Genomic DNA, 16,436 nt, shown 5'->3' with positions numbered 1-16,436 from the left:
GGGGGGTTGTGTTGCGTGGGGACAGCTTCAGCTTGGGAAGAGATGACGGTGAGGGGTGCATTAACATCGTGAATGTACTTAACGCCACTGAATTGTCCACTTGAAAATGGTTGAGATGGTAAATCTTACGTTTTATATACTTTTCCACAATGGAATATTCAGTGTTACTTAACAAACCCATGGCGTGTTAACAAAAAAAAGAAACGGCAAAAGCCCACTAACTGCCCGTCCGAGGCGAGCTCTGTGCACCTCCGAAGGGAAGCTGCAACGGTCAACGGTGGGGTCAACACGGGTCCCCCTCCTGAGCCTACTTCTGGGCCTGCCCACCCCTCGGGGCTGTCACGGGGGACGGGACAGCCTCAGCTGCTGTCCACAGCAGTGCAAGCGGGCCTTACTCCAGCTGGGGCACAAGTCAGTCATGAACGTTTGTAATTTTCGCCTTTGTGCACCAAGGATGTGAAGTGAGAATGAGTAAACCCGCCTGGAGGAAGAGGGCTCTTTCCAGAGGCCGCGTCCTGGCTGGCGGCTCTGTGCTGCCGCTCGCCTCCCCCGCCTCCCCCGCCTCCATCGAGGTGTGCCCCATGTGGCCCCCTCCTCCAGCCTGACTCTTGGCTCTGCTGGCCTCCATCCAGGCACATGGCAGGAGGACTCACCTAGGGACACGGGACAGCATCCCCACTGGTTTTTCTGTGCTGGCCAGGGGGGTCAGCTGGGTTTGGAGGGGGAAGGGGCTGCCAAGAACCCTGGACTTCCCTTCCTTTGGTGCCTCCCAGAATGCACTCAGTAACGTGTCGATGAGGTAGCTGAAGAACGGGGCCGGGGCCGGGGCCACAGACTGCTGCGCCAACTCCTGGTCGGAAGGGAGCCCACCTGGCCCCGTCTAACCCCACGTGCAAATACCCCCAGCATCCCTCACTGTGGCAGAAGCTTGTTACCTCCCCGGGTGGCCAGCTCTCTCCATGCGCACCCTGATCCTTAGAAAGTTCTCGAGGTTAGGACAAAATTCAGCTCCGTGCAGTTCCCGTCCCTCCACACCCTCTGCAGTCTCAGGAAGCACCGCTAACTTCCCCTCCAGGGGGGGATTCCGCAAGGGTGTGGACAGAGCCACTCGAAGCTTACGTGGCATGTAAGGGCAGTGCTGCCCTGCCTGCCGGGCCAGAGGGGACGCTCGGGAGGACGGTGGTGATGGGCGCACAGCAACGCGAATGAGCTGCAGCCTGAACTGGACTCTGAGCTGGGAGGGGCGCGGACAGCAGAAAGGGAAGGGAGCGGGCAGTGTGAGCACGTCCGAGCCAGCTCGAGGTCAGGACGGCAGGGCTCCTTCAACCGCGGCTGCAGGCCTCCTCCTCTAGCACAGCCCAGGGGAAGGGAAAGCTCTGGGGTCGAAGACCTGGCTGGGGGCCTGGAGCTGGTGACGTGGGAAAGTTAACTTGGCCTCGCAGGGCCTCAGTTTCTTCATCTGCAAAGTGGGGATAAGAGGGCCTCCTGCAGTCAAGCAGATGCTTCCAGAATCCAGGTGCTGCCCCTCACTCGCTGTGGGCCTTGGGCAGGTCACCTCATCTCTCTACCTTTCGGTTTCCTCACCTGTCAAATGGGCAGATTCACACCCTAATGCTTCCCAACAAGAACTGAGCGCCACCACCCCTACCGGCAGCTTCACCCCAGAGGCTTGCACCGGAGCCCCTGTGACACCTGGGTGCAGCAGTGACAACTGCTGTCGGCCTGCTCGCTCCCCCTCCCTCTCCCCCCATCTCCCTCTCACTCTTGTTCTCAGAGGCTGTGTCTCGTATACATCCAAGTCCCTGACATCTGCCACAGGGCAGGACCTAGAGAATTAGGAGGGGTGGACTGAGCGGGCTAGGGGTAGGGGTAAAAGGACATACAAGCACCTACGTGGGGTAAAGCAGACTTTTACTGATGACACCAATATTGATAATAACGATGTGACCCCAGACCACCTCCTCCTCTTTACCTCTCAGGCCACGGTCACCCGGCGCCGAGGACACAATGGTCACTCACTGAATACTGGCTGAACGACCAATAATGGTCTTTCAACAAGTGTTTCTGCAGGTCCACACTGAAGCACCTGATTAAAGAGTGGCCCAGGGGAAAAGGGTTCCTTTACAAACCACACACGGCCAGTCCCCCAGGGGCCAGGCCATTGGCCAGCTCCTGCAGTGTGCCCAGAGCCAGCGGGACAGGAGAGGCCTCGGGGGGGCCTACCTCACGCAGCTCCCACTCTCTAGTAATCACTGGAGCAATAGCATCGGGGCGGGGGGGCGGTACTGGAGGCAAAGAACACGGGCCCAGGGCAGTGGGTGTCAGGGAGGCACTGCCTAAAGGACGACGGTGGAACCCTGACCTGTTGGCAGGATCTGGGAGCCAGGAGAGCACACGTGCGCGCGGCCTGGGGCACAGGGCAGAAGAGGTCTCTACGGCCAAGACTGCACAGGCAGAGGCAGGACGTGGACCCACGTGCGTCCACTAGGAGGCAACTCCCACAGCTCATCCTGAGTCTCGCCTGGACTCCAGGACCTTTCAGGGGAATGGGATGCACATGTGCCAAGGAGCCACTTGGGCAGGCGACTTGCTGGGCAACCAGCTACACAGTTTGGCGGGATGACATCCCGCCCTTTGTCACGTGACCCTTGGGGCCCTTGCTCATCCTGTGGGCCCCACACCCAGCCCTCCGAGCCCACAGGCTGGATTTCCCCTTGTGTTTTTTCATCTCACCCTCACAATTACCCTCTGAGGAAGATGGTAAAGTGTTAGCCCATTTTACAGATGCAGAAACTGACTCAGAAAGATCAAAGCTTATCCATCAGCCCTGGGGATGTGGCAGGGATTTGGCATCCTCACCCTCAGTGCAACAGGGATCCCCCCGGTCCGCCACTCCCCGAGGTGCCAGGGGCCACACGGCATCAGATGCGGGGAAGGGGGGCGTTGGTGAACCTCAGATGCCGTACACACGTGTGGCGTCCCTGGGCTGGCAGCACGCTGGCCCTGCTGGCAGGGGCCAGCTGCTTGCGCAGGCTGGGTGTTCTGTCTTGGTGGCAGCCGGTATGATACACAGTCGGTGCAGGGGCCGGGGGCCCAGACCACCCTGGTTCATGTCAGCCCAAGCTAAGCCCCTGGATGAGTAACTGCACCCTTCTGAGCCTCAGTTTCCTCCCCTGAAAAATGCGGACGGTGGAAATCCCCTGGCGGTCCAGTGTTTGGGACTCCGCGCTTCCACTGCAGGGGGGCCTGGGTTCGATCCCTGGTCGGGGAACTGGGATCCCGCAGGCTGTGCGGTGTGGCCCCCCCCCAAAAAAAAAAGTAAGAAAAATGGGGACGACGGTAAAGTTGTTGGAAGAAGTAAAGGCATATTCTCACCTGCCACAGCGGGGTGCAGGCTCCATCCTCCCACCCACAGAAGGTAACGTGTTCAGCAGACAACAGCCAGCCCACTCCTGCAACGGGGCAGGTTACCTTTGTTTCTCCATCTCGGCTCCTGGCTGTAGGGAAGGCGGCCCTGGCAGGGTCAGCAGGGAGCAGCCTCCAGCTACTTGGACCCCCAACCATCCCCCCCCCCCCCCCCCCCAGAATTCATACCCACCCAAAACCTCAGAGTGTGACCTTATTTGGTAATTGGGTCTCTGCAGATATAATCAGTTGAGATCATACTGGATTGGGGGGCCCTAAATATAATGATTTGGGTCCTTGTAAGAAGAGAAGACACAGATTCAGAGGGAAGACGGCCACGTGAAGACAGAGGCAGAGACCAGAGCGGTGCGGCCGCGAGCCCAGCAGCGCCAGCAGCCCGCAGGAGCTGGAAGCGGCAGGAAGGATCCTCCCCTTGGCTCTGGAGGGAGCGCGGCCACGCAGGCACCTTGATTTCAGGCTTCCGACCTCTAGACCAGGAGGGAGTACATTTCAGCTGCCCGGCGTGTGGCGCTCTGTTACAGCAGCGCAGGAGCCTCATACAGCAGACGAGAGGGAGTTACGACTCAGGGAAGGGAAGTACCGGCCGAGGTCCCTGGGCCGGAAGGTCCCCCCAGCCCAGTGCCCCAGCCCCGCTCCTGTGCTGCCCTCCCCCATGTCCACTTCATCTAGAACACCGCCCACCCCCACTTACAGGCTTGCTGATTACGAGGAAAGATTTGCAAATGTCCCTACTTCCGCCGTATCCAAATTAGTGTCAAAACAGGAAAGAAGTCCAGATAAAAATACCCAAACCCAGGGTGCGCTGGAGAGAGATTCAGCATGTCCACAAGGCAGCCTGCGACACCGGCATCCGAGCTGGGCGGCCGCCCACCCTCCAGGCTGGGGCCACCGTCCCTCCTGCCGGCCTGCAAGGTCCCCTGCTCCTGGCACCCTGTTCGCCTTTTTCATCAACTGAACAAAGCAGAAGGGATGCAAGCCCAGCCATGAAAAATCGGGTCAGTACATTCCTCCCTCCAGTCACCAAAGAAAGTCAGAGTGCGGGGAGCTGGGGGGGGGGGATAAATTACCGTGCCCGAGTCCAGCTGCACCGGGACGTAATAAAATGTGTTGCTAAGATACAAGTGCCAAAGAAGTTCATTAAAGGACACTTTAAACCAAGCTGTCAGACTCTTCTCCCTTTAAAGCCTGCTTATTTGGTACCATCCCTCGTGTTTATAATTAGATCCGCGATATGAGAGCGCGGCCCCCATTCAAGCCCACTCAGCAAGCTCATTAATAAAGTAACTTCAACAAGCCACCGACTTGGGCCCGGGCTGGGGGCGGGACTGTTTTATTTACAGAAATATATTTGAGTGCCACTTCTTTATCTAAAGGAGAGATGAAGGCTCTTGAAGAAACTCGGCGGCCCTCTGGTCGCAGCATCACCGACTGTTCCCCTTATACCAGCGCTGGGGGCTCCAGGGCAGCGGGCTCGCTGGACCTCAGGGCTCACGGTCTGACTCCAGCTCGCCCCATAGCTCTGAATGTAGGTACCAGGCGGGATGGTGAGCGGGGGACACGGAGGCAGGGAATTACCAGATCACGGCCAGCCTGATGGAGCTGGACGAGGGGACTCGGAAGGGCGACCAGAGGACGCAGGCTCGGTCTGGGCTGCGGAGCGTCCTTCGGGCCAATGCGTCTAGAAAAGGCCGTAACGTACCACCCACACCTAAACTGCAGGTTTCTCGTAAGCATGGGTTTCCGGCTCATGAATTCTTGATTGTTCATGATTCTTGAACAAAATCAAAAAAGCAGGCTGCCTGGGGCCCACACCAAGTGATGGCAGGGGTGGCGCTGGCCTGGCTGCCCCCACCCCCCACCCGTCCCCTCGCACCGCAGGGCATGACTCCCTCAGCAGGACCGCTCTCCGGCCCGCCCACAGCGTCAGAGTCTGTGATCCTGCGAGGGTCAGAGCATCTCAGGTTGGGACTGGTCAGGGATGGAGCCCTGAGGAGCCTGGGCTTTTCTGAACCACAGAACCTCAGCACAGGGCCAGCCAGCCTGACCTCCAATCCAACTGGCGTTGGTGCCACTTCCCCTTTGCTATGAGGTGTTGGCTTGGCGGTCAAAGGTCTCAGAACAACCAGTTCTAGCCCCAGGCAGATCCCTCTGTACGGGAATTCCGCCAGCCCTGGAGCTGAAATTGGCCTTCTAGTACCTTCCAGCTTCTAGTCAAAATTCCGCCCCACGAAAGGGCCGCTTTCTCTCTTTTTTTTTTTTTGAGGTACGCGGGCCTCTCACCGCTGTGGCCTCTCCCGCTGCGGAGCACAGGCTCCGGACGCACAGGCTCAGTGGCCATGGCTCACGGGCCCAGCCGCTCCGCGGCATGTGGGATCCTCCCGGACCGGGGCACGAACCCGCGTCCCCTGCATCGGCGGGCGGACTCTCAACCACTGCGCCACCAGGGAAGCCCCCGCTTTCTCTTCTTCATCACGGCCAGTCGCTGATTTAAAGGTGGGGGTCAGCCGTGCTGGAGAGACCAGTCGCCGCCCTGTTCCATCAGCTCTCTGACCTCCCCCCTCACACCCACCTGTCACTCACTCTCCCGGCCGCACTGGCCTCCGTGGGAAACGCCAGGCATGACCCATCTCAGGACCTCTGCACGAGCTGTTCCTTCTACCTGGGACACTCTTTCTGCAGAGAGCCACAGGGCTCACTCCTCCAGCTACTCCTGCAGGCCTCGGCTCCAAGGCCTGAGGCCCCTCTCGAACACACTATTTAAAATAGCCACCTGCCCCCAGCCCCGCGCGCCTTGCCCGCTCTACCTCTGCCAGGGCACCGGTCACCTTCCCACCAACTCCATAACTCATTTACGATGGTTTTTGCCTGTTGCCTGTTTCCCCTCTCGGACTGTGAGCACATCTCAAGGGCCTATTCTGTCCACTGCTGTGTCCCCAGTGCCCAGCACAGACTGGGCGCCCAGTAGCGTGTGCCAAACGTCACAACTCGGTACCGAGCCGTGGCTGCCACCCTCACCATCCAAGCGCTCACTTCTGCACACGCTGGTGGGCACGCCCCGGAGGGAACACAAAGGAGCATGAGACACAGGGGCTCTGCCACCCTGTCCCCTTCCAGCCCCGGACGCCGCACCTCCCTGGCCTCCCCGGCCCCAGATCCGCTCTGAGACCCAGCCGGGCACTCTTTGCCACGTGTCCACTTCCCAGCGCCTGCAGCCGCAAGAGCGTCCAGGGCCCCTCCGACCTCTGTCCACAACAACACGGCTGACTGTTTTGTCACCTCTCGTCGAGCCAGGACAGGCCCTTGGAGGACGCGTCCTGAGCCCCTTGGCAGTGACAGCCGGGAAGAGGACGCTGGTGCTGAAGGTACAGAAAACTCTGCACTCAGCGGGGCCGTAGCTTAAGGAATAATGCAGCGTTCACCCGGGGCGCGTTCATCACTGCTGAGACGCGTTGATCACGGAGAAGAGTTAGTGTCACTGGTTGTGAGGAATGCAGCTTGTCACCTGGTGACCCGCATCTCACAGGAAATTCTGGATCACCGTCTCTAATATGTATATATCTCTAATTGCATTTTCAAGTTCATTTACATGCGCAGATTGGCTTTCCGCCTGAGTCACACTGAAAAGAAACACACCCCTCTCCCTTCCTCTCTCTGCCTGCCCCATCCCCGTCTTGTTCTCTTTCCTGGGGCAAAAAGCTTCTCCCCAAACTGATGACGGTGTCCCCCACGACGGCCTGCTGGGATGTGTCCCCCAGGGAGGCCCCACCAGAACCCCCACCTGCCATTTCAAGTACCTTTCTGCTGCCTCCACCCAAGAGATCAAGAGGCAGCCACTGTTCCCCCTAAAGAGGGACCCCCCCAAATTAGTGTTTTTATCACCTTTTCTACTTTGGAGGGTGACTTTGCAAAATCTGATAGATGCTTCGCTGTTTGTGAACGTGTAGGTTACGGCCTCGGCCATACACACGTCCACGACCAACCTCCACCCCCCAGTGCAGACGCGCGTGCAGGCGGTCTGGGCGGCAAGCAGGCTCGGCAGGTGCTCATCTTCCTGCAATGTACCCGCACCTACAGACTGACAGTCGATCTGATGCAGTAAGTTTCATTAAACGGACAGTTCCAGAATGCACCGTGTCCTGCCGGAGCTGCCACCCCGACTTGTGCCAACCGGAAGCCAGCTGCTCTGAAAGTACGACCACCTTCTGAAAACCACCGTGCCGTGCCCCCAGCGGCCCTACTGTCGGCACGAGGACATCGTGCGTGGGACCCCAGCATGTCTCAAACAGCGGCCACCCTTGTGGGCGAGCCGCTTCTGAAACAAAACACCAGCGAACAGAACTTAATGGCTTAAAGGAAAACCACGGGCTTCCCGTGCGGCTGCGCCGCGGTCAGGAAGACTGGAGCCCTGGGACCCCCGGGGCCCCCGGGTGTCATCACCACCTCTACTCAGGGCCGTAGTTCCAGTTGGAAAAAGGGGGCTTGGGGAGGTGCCCCGCAAAGGCCCCCCCGGCCTTGCACATCCTGTGTTTTACGCCGTCAGACCAAGTCTCGGGTCCAAAGACCAAATCCCAAACTTAGGGCCCAGTCCCAACTGCGGACACACCCGTCCGTGGAGACAAAGAGGCAACCCAGAGGTCTCTGTCCCGACAAAAAGCTACAGTTGCCCGTCTACTTCTCCATGGCAGTAGCATCTCTGGGGCACAGCCAGATCGCTGCTTCTCGTATGACTGTTAATAAACTATGCTGATAACAGCTCCCCCATCACTCAGCTGCCCCACTGCAGGCCAGCCAGGAATTACACCTGGCACTCGAGACACGTGTCCTCACTGACCCTTGGGACAACCCTGCTTGGGAAGTAGCACTGTCCCCACTTTGAGACAAGGACCCACACAGCCTGACCTTATCCTACCTGGGGGCTAAGGACCGCTCAACCCTGAACTAAAAAAGAAAAAAAAAAAAAAAAAAAAAAAAAAAAAAAAAAAAAAAAAAAAAAAAAAAAAAAAAAAAAAGCAAAGCGCAGCCCATCTGAGGCTTCAGGGACGCCCGCTGGTGGCAGTCAGAGGTCATCACCAGAAGAAAGCTGCATCAGCGTTTCTCATCACACGCTCGGAAACTACTACCAAACAATAAGTAATGACCCAAAGGGGGAAAAAAACTTAAGGAAGCGTGTTCGTTCCTTTGGAGAATACAGGCCGTTTCCAAATGAGAAAGATGCCTCCACCTTAAAGCAGAAAACAACAACAACAGTGATAACAGGAAATACTGAAGTAGCCAAGCCAGAGAGGGGCTCAGGCCACAGCAGGGATGACAAAGCAGGGGGTGGAGGAGTATTCGCTTCGGGGTCAAGTCCAAACCTCCCGCCTGCCGCCGGCTCAGCTTCTGCACTGCCGAGACCCCTCACTTCATCCAGCCTGCCCCACGCTCCCCAGCCCGGTGCCAGAGGCAGAGACCGGATGCAGACCCAGGCCCCCTCCCCAGTTCCACGACGTTGCACTTCAGGGTAAAGTTCCCACTCGTTAGCGCAAGCAGCTGCTAGCCTGCTGGTGGCGCTCTCTGACGTACCACCTCCATCTCCTTTTACTGGAACACTCGCCCTGGAGTTACATCTCACACGCAGGACACAGAGTGTTGTCGCGTCTCCGTCACATGCTCCAGCGTAGGCGCCAAGTTCGTGAGGCCACAAGGGCCCAGACCTGGACTGCAGCTCCTGCCCTTGCCAGCCGTGTGATGTCAACAAGCCACTCAACCTCTCTGGGCTTCAGCCGTCCCCCAAGTAAAATGGTAATTAAGAGCGGGCCTTCCCTAAAGGGCTGTGTGAACAGCGACCGACTTGGTCCCTGGAGAGCTAGAAGGGGCCTGGCCCAGGGTCAGCATCAGATGGGAAAGCTGTGACTTGTGACGCCCGCACCCCACCTGCTGAGGGCTCACCATGGCCCGAGGGTCACGTCTCATCTCACTTAATCCCGCCAGCGCCACGTGCGTGTCGTCTCCCGAGCACCCCACACGCCAGCACTCGGCTGTCTCACGGGCGTTGCACTGTTACCCCATTTTACGGCCTTCGAAGCGCGGAGCGGGGTTTACAACTCCAGGCTACCCAGTTGTAAAGCCGGTGCTTAACCTCTTTCTTACATGCTTCTCGGAGACGAAAGTGAAAAGCCTTCTTAGCGGGACTCTTCTGCAAGTGAAGGCAAACCCAGAGTCCTGTTTCCTGAAAAGCTGTAAATTCCAACAGTGTGGAGAAGGTGAACGGCAGCTGCGCCCTCCTCCAGAAAACCGCCTCTGCCCCCAAAGCCCTCCCGTGTCTGCGGCAAGGGCCTTGGAGGGCGAGCCGACACACACCCCGCAAAGGGGCCTCCTCGAGCCCTCCGTGCGTGACCAGGATGTGCCCGGGACGCTGCCCCGCGGGCAGGCCCCCCCCACGTGCTCAGGCCCCGAGCCGGGCTCGCTGGCGGACCGGACAGCAGCCACGTTCAGGCATTGGCTCGCGCAAGTGGAGCAGAAACGGCGGCAAGCCCGCGATTCGGTCCTGAAAAGACAAAGGCGTTGGAGGAAAAACTTGCTAAACCACAGGGCTAACCGTCATAGCCAGCAGCTCTAATGAGGCATCATGGGATTTCCACAGTTATCATCAGAGTGGTCGCCACGAAAAAATTCAAAGTTGATTGAAATCAGTTGTACAGTTCCGACAGCAGGTGTTTCAAGAGGCTAACGTATCAGAGCCAACTCCTTGGACTGGCAGAGAAGGCGGCGCAGTCACCGTCAACCTCTACCAGGAGGGATGAACAGCATACGCCCCGAAGAGGGACCAGCAACAGTGCAAAGGCTCCAGCCCCCCGGGTGCAGGGCAGGGCGTGGCAGGAGTGTCCTGGGGTCACTGATGCAGCCAATACAGTTCTCTTCAAATCAACCCCTTTGCTCTGCTCGGGAGTTGAGATGCACTTTCTCATCTCTGATCTGATTTCATCTCAATAACCCGGTGGGGTAGTTTTTACAACGACCACACCCACTTTACAGAGAGGAAACAGAGCTCAAGGAAGCAGAACCACTTGCTCGAGGCCACACAGCCGGAGGCAAAGAGCTGGGATAGGAACCCTGGTGTCCTGACTGTCGGGCCTCTGCTCCTCCAGCTACGCTTTGTCAGACCCTAGAGGCAGGGGGCCAGCTAGACGCCAGGCAGGGACTGAAACAGAGGGCACCCTCTCTGGGGTCCCAAGCCGTCTGACCTTGGGAAGCTGCCCTTCTCTCACCTGCCCCGCCTGACCCAAGCCGCGAGATGATCATGACAATCGAACAAAAAGACGCGACGGAACAGACCCACCGAAGAATACCAGTGCAGCAGAGAGCAGGGCGCTGGGTGTGCGATGGCTCTGCTTCCCCACAGGTGCAAATGTCACCTCCTGAGAGCAACCCCACGCACCTCATCACAGCACATCACCCCGTCTGCTGCTGGCTGAGCCCCCGAGCTAAACCTCTCCTGCAGAGAGCTCACGGGAGGGGTGACGGTGGATACGCCAGCCTCCCCAACTACACGTGAAACTTCCTGCGAGCAGAGACCAAGCGAAACCACGTCGCGAGGGTAAAGCCTCATAACGTGCGATGCCGCGATTACTAACCCCAGCACATCACCCACCATCACCCCCGCATCCTCCACCAGGCAGGAGCCCATCATTAAACGTTCGTGGAATTAAACTGCGTTGGTCCCAAGAGATGTCCGGAACACAACGTCAAGGGTCAAAAGCAAGTGTAGGTATAGCGTGCCTGGCAGCGTGTCCACTAAGCATGTTTATCCATGTTACAGACGCCGCGTGCGCACAGAGCACATCCTACGAACACGCCTCAGGGCCAGCGCTGCTCTCGTCCACGCGTAGGATGGGGCGGAAGAGGGGTCACGCTTTATGACTCTCACATCTGCGCTGCGGACCTTTCCCCAACGAGCAGGTGCTGCTTTCACAATAAAAACTTTGTTAAAAGTCGAATTCTTCCTTAGCTCCTAACGTCACAGAAATAATAGCAAGAATCCCCGCCTTCCTCAGCAAGATTTTACTTTAGCAGGGGCGTGGTAATGATTTGTCTTACTTCAACAAATCCTTCCTCTCGTTTTAGAAACACAATCCTGGACAAACTGTCAACTGATGTCATATACACTGCATAGACTTCACGCGTATTTACTGGCACAAATCAATACACAGTTGACCCTTGGACAACGTGGGTTTGCACTGCGCGGGTCCACTTTTACATGCGGGTCCACTTACACACAGATTTTTTCAGCAGCGCACACCGCAGTCCTATGTGATCCACGGGTGGTTGAATCCACGGATACGGAGGCCCTGCCTTATATGTAGGACCAACTATATACACAGTGTCTGTGCAGAAGGTCGCCACCTCTGACCCCCGCGTTGCTCAAGGGTCGACTGTAATTACTATTTGCTATTATACACTTTATAAATAGTAAAAAAAAAAAAACAAAGTCAACAATAAAAATATAACCTATACATGTAAATATGTTATATACACACACACATTTTTTCCCCTTAAAGCAACCGCGCAGAGATGCCCACCGAGTCATCTTCTAGAGGGTTCCAGAAGTGTCCCCCCACTAACTTCTCAGCCTTAAGAAGCTCTGGTGAAGGCAGGAGGGGGAGGGTCCGCACAAGTCCCTGCCCTCACAGCCTGTTATGTGCCGGTCACCCAGGGTCCAGCAGCCTCCGCTCCTCTCCCACGTCACACGCGGGTGCCACCATCCCTGCAAGAGCCTTCTACGCAGGTGACAGGCATCACGGAGCTCACGTGGCCGGGCCAAGCTGGGAGTGGGTTCAGGCCTCCTTCACGCTTCTCCCTTCTAGTCTCCCCTCAGCACCAGAGCCCGGACAGCCCCCGGCCATTTCCCAGCCCTGGCACAAAACCCAGGCCCTTCACCTGGCATTCGGTGCCTTCCTGGCTCCGGCCCCAGCCTGCCTTCTCTGCTGTCTGTCTGTCTGTCTCTCTCCCATGGTTCAACTGCCAGAAACTCGCCAGCACCTGCAGGTTTCCTCAGGCCATCAGCCCTCAGCTGGGCTACTTGCTCCTCCTGTCCACGACCCCAGGCGCCCTTGGGGACCCCCCTCCCCCAGGAAGCTGTCTTCCATCCCCAGGGGCCGCAAGGCGTGGTTTTCACAGAACTTCTCTGGAATTTCCTTGACACGTGGTTACCTACACCTCACTGTCCTGTGAGGTTTCCGAGAGCAGGGAGCTTCCAGTCTTATCCATCTCTGCCTGCTCGTTCCAAACATATGATTTTAAGACTCTGTTCACTGCAGGCCTAAGAAGGATGGCTCCCAGGGACTCCAGTTGGCCCCGCTGCTCACCACCACCGATCGCACACCTATCTTCTTACGGTCACCCGCTCGTTCACCCCATAAGCATCCAGCCCAACAAGGCATTGCTCTCGGATCCCAGGGGGAGGGGCGGAGCAGCACGGCCCCTGCTCCTCAGGGAGCTTACGGTCCAGCAGAGACGTCGGACGCTCATGAAAAGATGAGGACGGATGACGCTCAGCAGCCTCCAGGACAGGAAGATGTTTGCGGTACCCGAGGCCCTGCTGGGTAACAGCCAAGGAGCCGCACTGCTGGGGGCCGAGCAGGGGGGCAGGGTCAGCCCCCGCAGAGAGCAGCGGGGAAACCACTGGAAGGTCTCAAGCAAGGGAGCGCCGTGATCCTGTTCAAGTTTTAAGACACTTACTCTGGTGGAGGATGAACCAGAGGGGGCATGAGGAAACGCAGTACACCGTTCACAGGAGCCTAAAGGTGGAAACAAGCCCAGTGCCCATCAGCTGGTGAATGGATGCAAAACGCGGCCTCCCATACAATGGACTATTATTCAGACATAAGAAAGAATTGAGTACTGACACGCGCTACAACTTGGAAGAACCCTGAAACGTTACGCTCAGTGAAAGAAGCTCGTCATATAAGACCACACGTTATATAACTCCATTCACATAAAAGTCCAGAATGAGTAACTCTATAGCGATAAAAAGTAGATTTATAAAGACAGAGAGTAGCTTAGCGGTTGCTTAGGGCCTGGGGGCGGGGTGTGCAGCGGGGATGATACCCAAAGGGTTTCTTTCTGAGATGATGAAAATGTTCTAAAATCGATGGTGGTGATCGGCTGCAAATATCTGTGAACGTACAAAACAATACTTAACTGTAAACTTTAAATGGGTGAATTATGCGATATGTGAATCGTATTTCAATAAAGCTTTTTTTTACGTGGATGCAGTGTGGAGGCTACTGTAATCTTCCAGCTAAGAGATGATGCGGGAGGGACCAGAGGGGTGGACAGATGGAGGGGAAGAGGGGCCCCAGGAATATGGCTCAGATCAAAGTGTGGCTCTGGGAGACTCTGGCTGTGGGAGGGGGAGTCAGGGGTCAAGGCCAAGCAGGTGGCAGCGGGCAAAGCCAGGACTAGGCCCCTGCTGTCTCAACCCCATGCTCTTTTCCAGAATGTGAAAGGCGGAGCTTGGAGAGACAGCATTAGTTTTCTCTTTCACATGTAATGGTGCTATTTTAAGAATGCGATCTTGAACTCTAGGTCAGGAAGATTAAAATTTAGCCTCCTGGATGAGAGCAGACTCGGGGGCAGAGCTTGGACAATGGCACATCCTTTTACTGAAGGACTGAAAACAACTGGGGAGCTTTCAGAATAAACCCACCCTGCAATTTTGTTTGGTGGACGCTTCCACTGTGGAATCCCTCTGGTGTCCAAGGTACAACAGCTAGTGAATCACAGCGAAGATGTGATTCAGCGCCTGGGCGAGTGCCACATACGTAATACCTTTCAAGAAGACATTTTTATTGCTGCACTTGAGGACATCCCCTCGGAATCCGGAGTCCATCAAGTCGACGGATGGAGCGGCACGCAAGGCCCCAAGTTCACTGGGGCGGAGGCCGGTGCTCTCTCTGCCACGCCAGCTCGGACTGCAGTTGATACAGGAGGCCCCTCTCACAACCCTGTGGGGAAGCTGGACTTGCGTGAAGTTCAGGTCTGAAGATGCCTGCTTCCCGTAGCATCTACATGTTGCGTCGAGAACTCCAAAGAGGGAGGAAAAAAACACAAACCCTCCAGGATTTATGACGGGTCTGGTATTTACACGGAAGTGCTTGTTGCTTGACAATTTAGATGAAAATGTTACTGCCTCTCTCCATGTGCTGCAAATTCACGGCGTAAAACCACTGGAGCAACTAATGACGTCTTCACACATCATATCTCATTAAAGACAAGGAAGGGGTCCATCTTCCACCAGAATCACAACCCAGTGGTGAGGGGCCGCCACACCTGGGAATGCAGCCCGGCCGAAGTGGGCTGGCCCACGACTCAGATCTGACCAACTGCCCCACAGCTCTCTCATTATTTTTTTTTTAAGGAAAAAATATGAACTCTGTTTTCAAATAGCGCGGTCCTATGGAAGCTGGCTTCTTGTTTATCCCCTAGTCCACCAATGGTGGGAGAAACGCTGGACACTTACACAGACCTTGTATCTCTCTACTGCTGACCAACAAACAACCCATCTTCTTCTAGGAGTCCTTGATAAACATCTTTAAGCACCTGTCCATGTTTCTAGAAGTAACTAAATAAATTCTAGTGCCAAGGGCATGAATGGGAAATTGGTGGCTAGGCACCAAAAGGTGTCACTTGCTGCTACCGTATCTCTAACAAATGTGGATAATGGGGTCATCTGTCCGTTTTACTATCAAGCTCGCCCTCCTCATATGCACCTCTAATTGAAATGTAACCTTTCTATCCCATATTCCAAGCGGGAGCAGGACAAAAAACCCACATCTCCCGGGAGGAAGATGGTGTGAGTTCTTCCCCAAGCACATCACTAAAGGGACACTACCTTTACTCTTCTGTTGAGTTAAAAGCAAACTCTGAAACACTGGCTTTTTAATCCCCGATCCGGCATTTCCGCTCCTCCTGGGCAGGCGCTGGGGTAACTAAGCAGAGCCTACTTCTCCTCTTCAAAGCCCTGGGTGCAGCCCCAATCACCTCCAAGAGCTCATGCATCGACCTTTCCCCAGCCAAGCTGCCAATCTCCACCAAACTCTCCCAAGGAGAGAAAGACAGTAAATGTTAAGTCTGCCCAACTCATTTCATAGGTGACCTCTGAAGGATTTCACCGCGGAGCTTAGGAGAGACAAGGCAGCTTTATTAACATGCTACACCACAGCCCCAGGCCCTCCCTCCCTCTTTTATGAGCCCTTGCTATATAAAATGCCACAAAGGAAAAAGGAAAAACAACACACTTACAGTTACAAACACAAGTTCCAATGGCCAGGACAAACGCCGGATACTTACCAGATGTTATTTTTGGTCATTTAAAAGAGAAATATTTTTAAAAGGCCAGAAAACAAAAGTTTCTGTTTTTTTCTTTCTTTCTTTTTAAACACACACAAAAAGATGGAGGTACATTCCGTTCACAAGCATCCTTCTCCGAGTTCAATTTTAAAGGCAAAGGCAGCCTGGAGTAGGACAGTTCCTTCGCCGAGCGGCACCGCAACCTTCAAACATGATTTTCAAATGTTTCTCTCTGCCTCATCTAAATTCAAGCATGACAGATAATAAATAGCCACTCATTTACTATCATCATAAAAATTTAAACAGCCTTGAAATAGTTGGCTACAATACAGAAATGATCAAACCTAAGCTCCGAAAAGCCACTCCAAACAGTAAAACTACTGCCATGTAGAAGCACACATAAAGAGACATTGTTGCGATAAAAGCTGCCGGATTATTGGATTTCCTCTCCCCTCTCTTTTAAATCTTCTACTCCGAGCATAAGAGTCAACAACTTGCCGTTTTACCCAGTGGAAAAAAGGCTTAGTAACCCTCGGCTATCACACTGTACCGGATTTGGTGGCGGATTTTTTTTTTTTTAAAGAAAGTATTTGATTTGATTCCATACAGTGATTAAACATCTTTGTGCTCAGCGGAGAAGGGTCTTCCAACCCCTCCCCCTCCAAAAATGGCATCACAGC

General features: G+C 55.5%; 1 protein-coding gene across 2 annotated transcripts in view; it reads right to left on the bottom strand.

Moving 5' to 3' along the window:
• PHF21B (PHD finger protein 21B) overlaps positions 1 to 16,436 on the bottom strand; it is a 96,904-nt gene that overhangs the window by 79,012 nt on the left and 1,456 nt on the right. The window lies entirely within an intron of this gene.

Source organism: Neophocaena asiaeorientalis, unplaced genomic scaffold, assembly GCF_003031525.2.
Source record: "Neophocaena asiaeorientalis asiaeorientalis breed wild unplaced genomic scaffold, Neophocaena_asiaeorientalis_V1.1 scaffold242, whole genome shotgun sequence".
NCBI lineage: Eukaryota > Metazoa > Chordata > Mammalia > Artiodactyla > Phocoenidae > Neophocaena > Neophocaena asiaeorientalis.
Note: the sequence above shows the minus strand (reverse complement) of the source record. Positions and strands in the feature narration are given on the sequence as shown.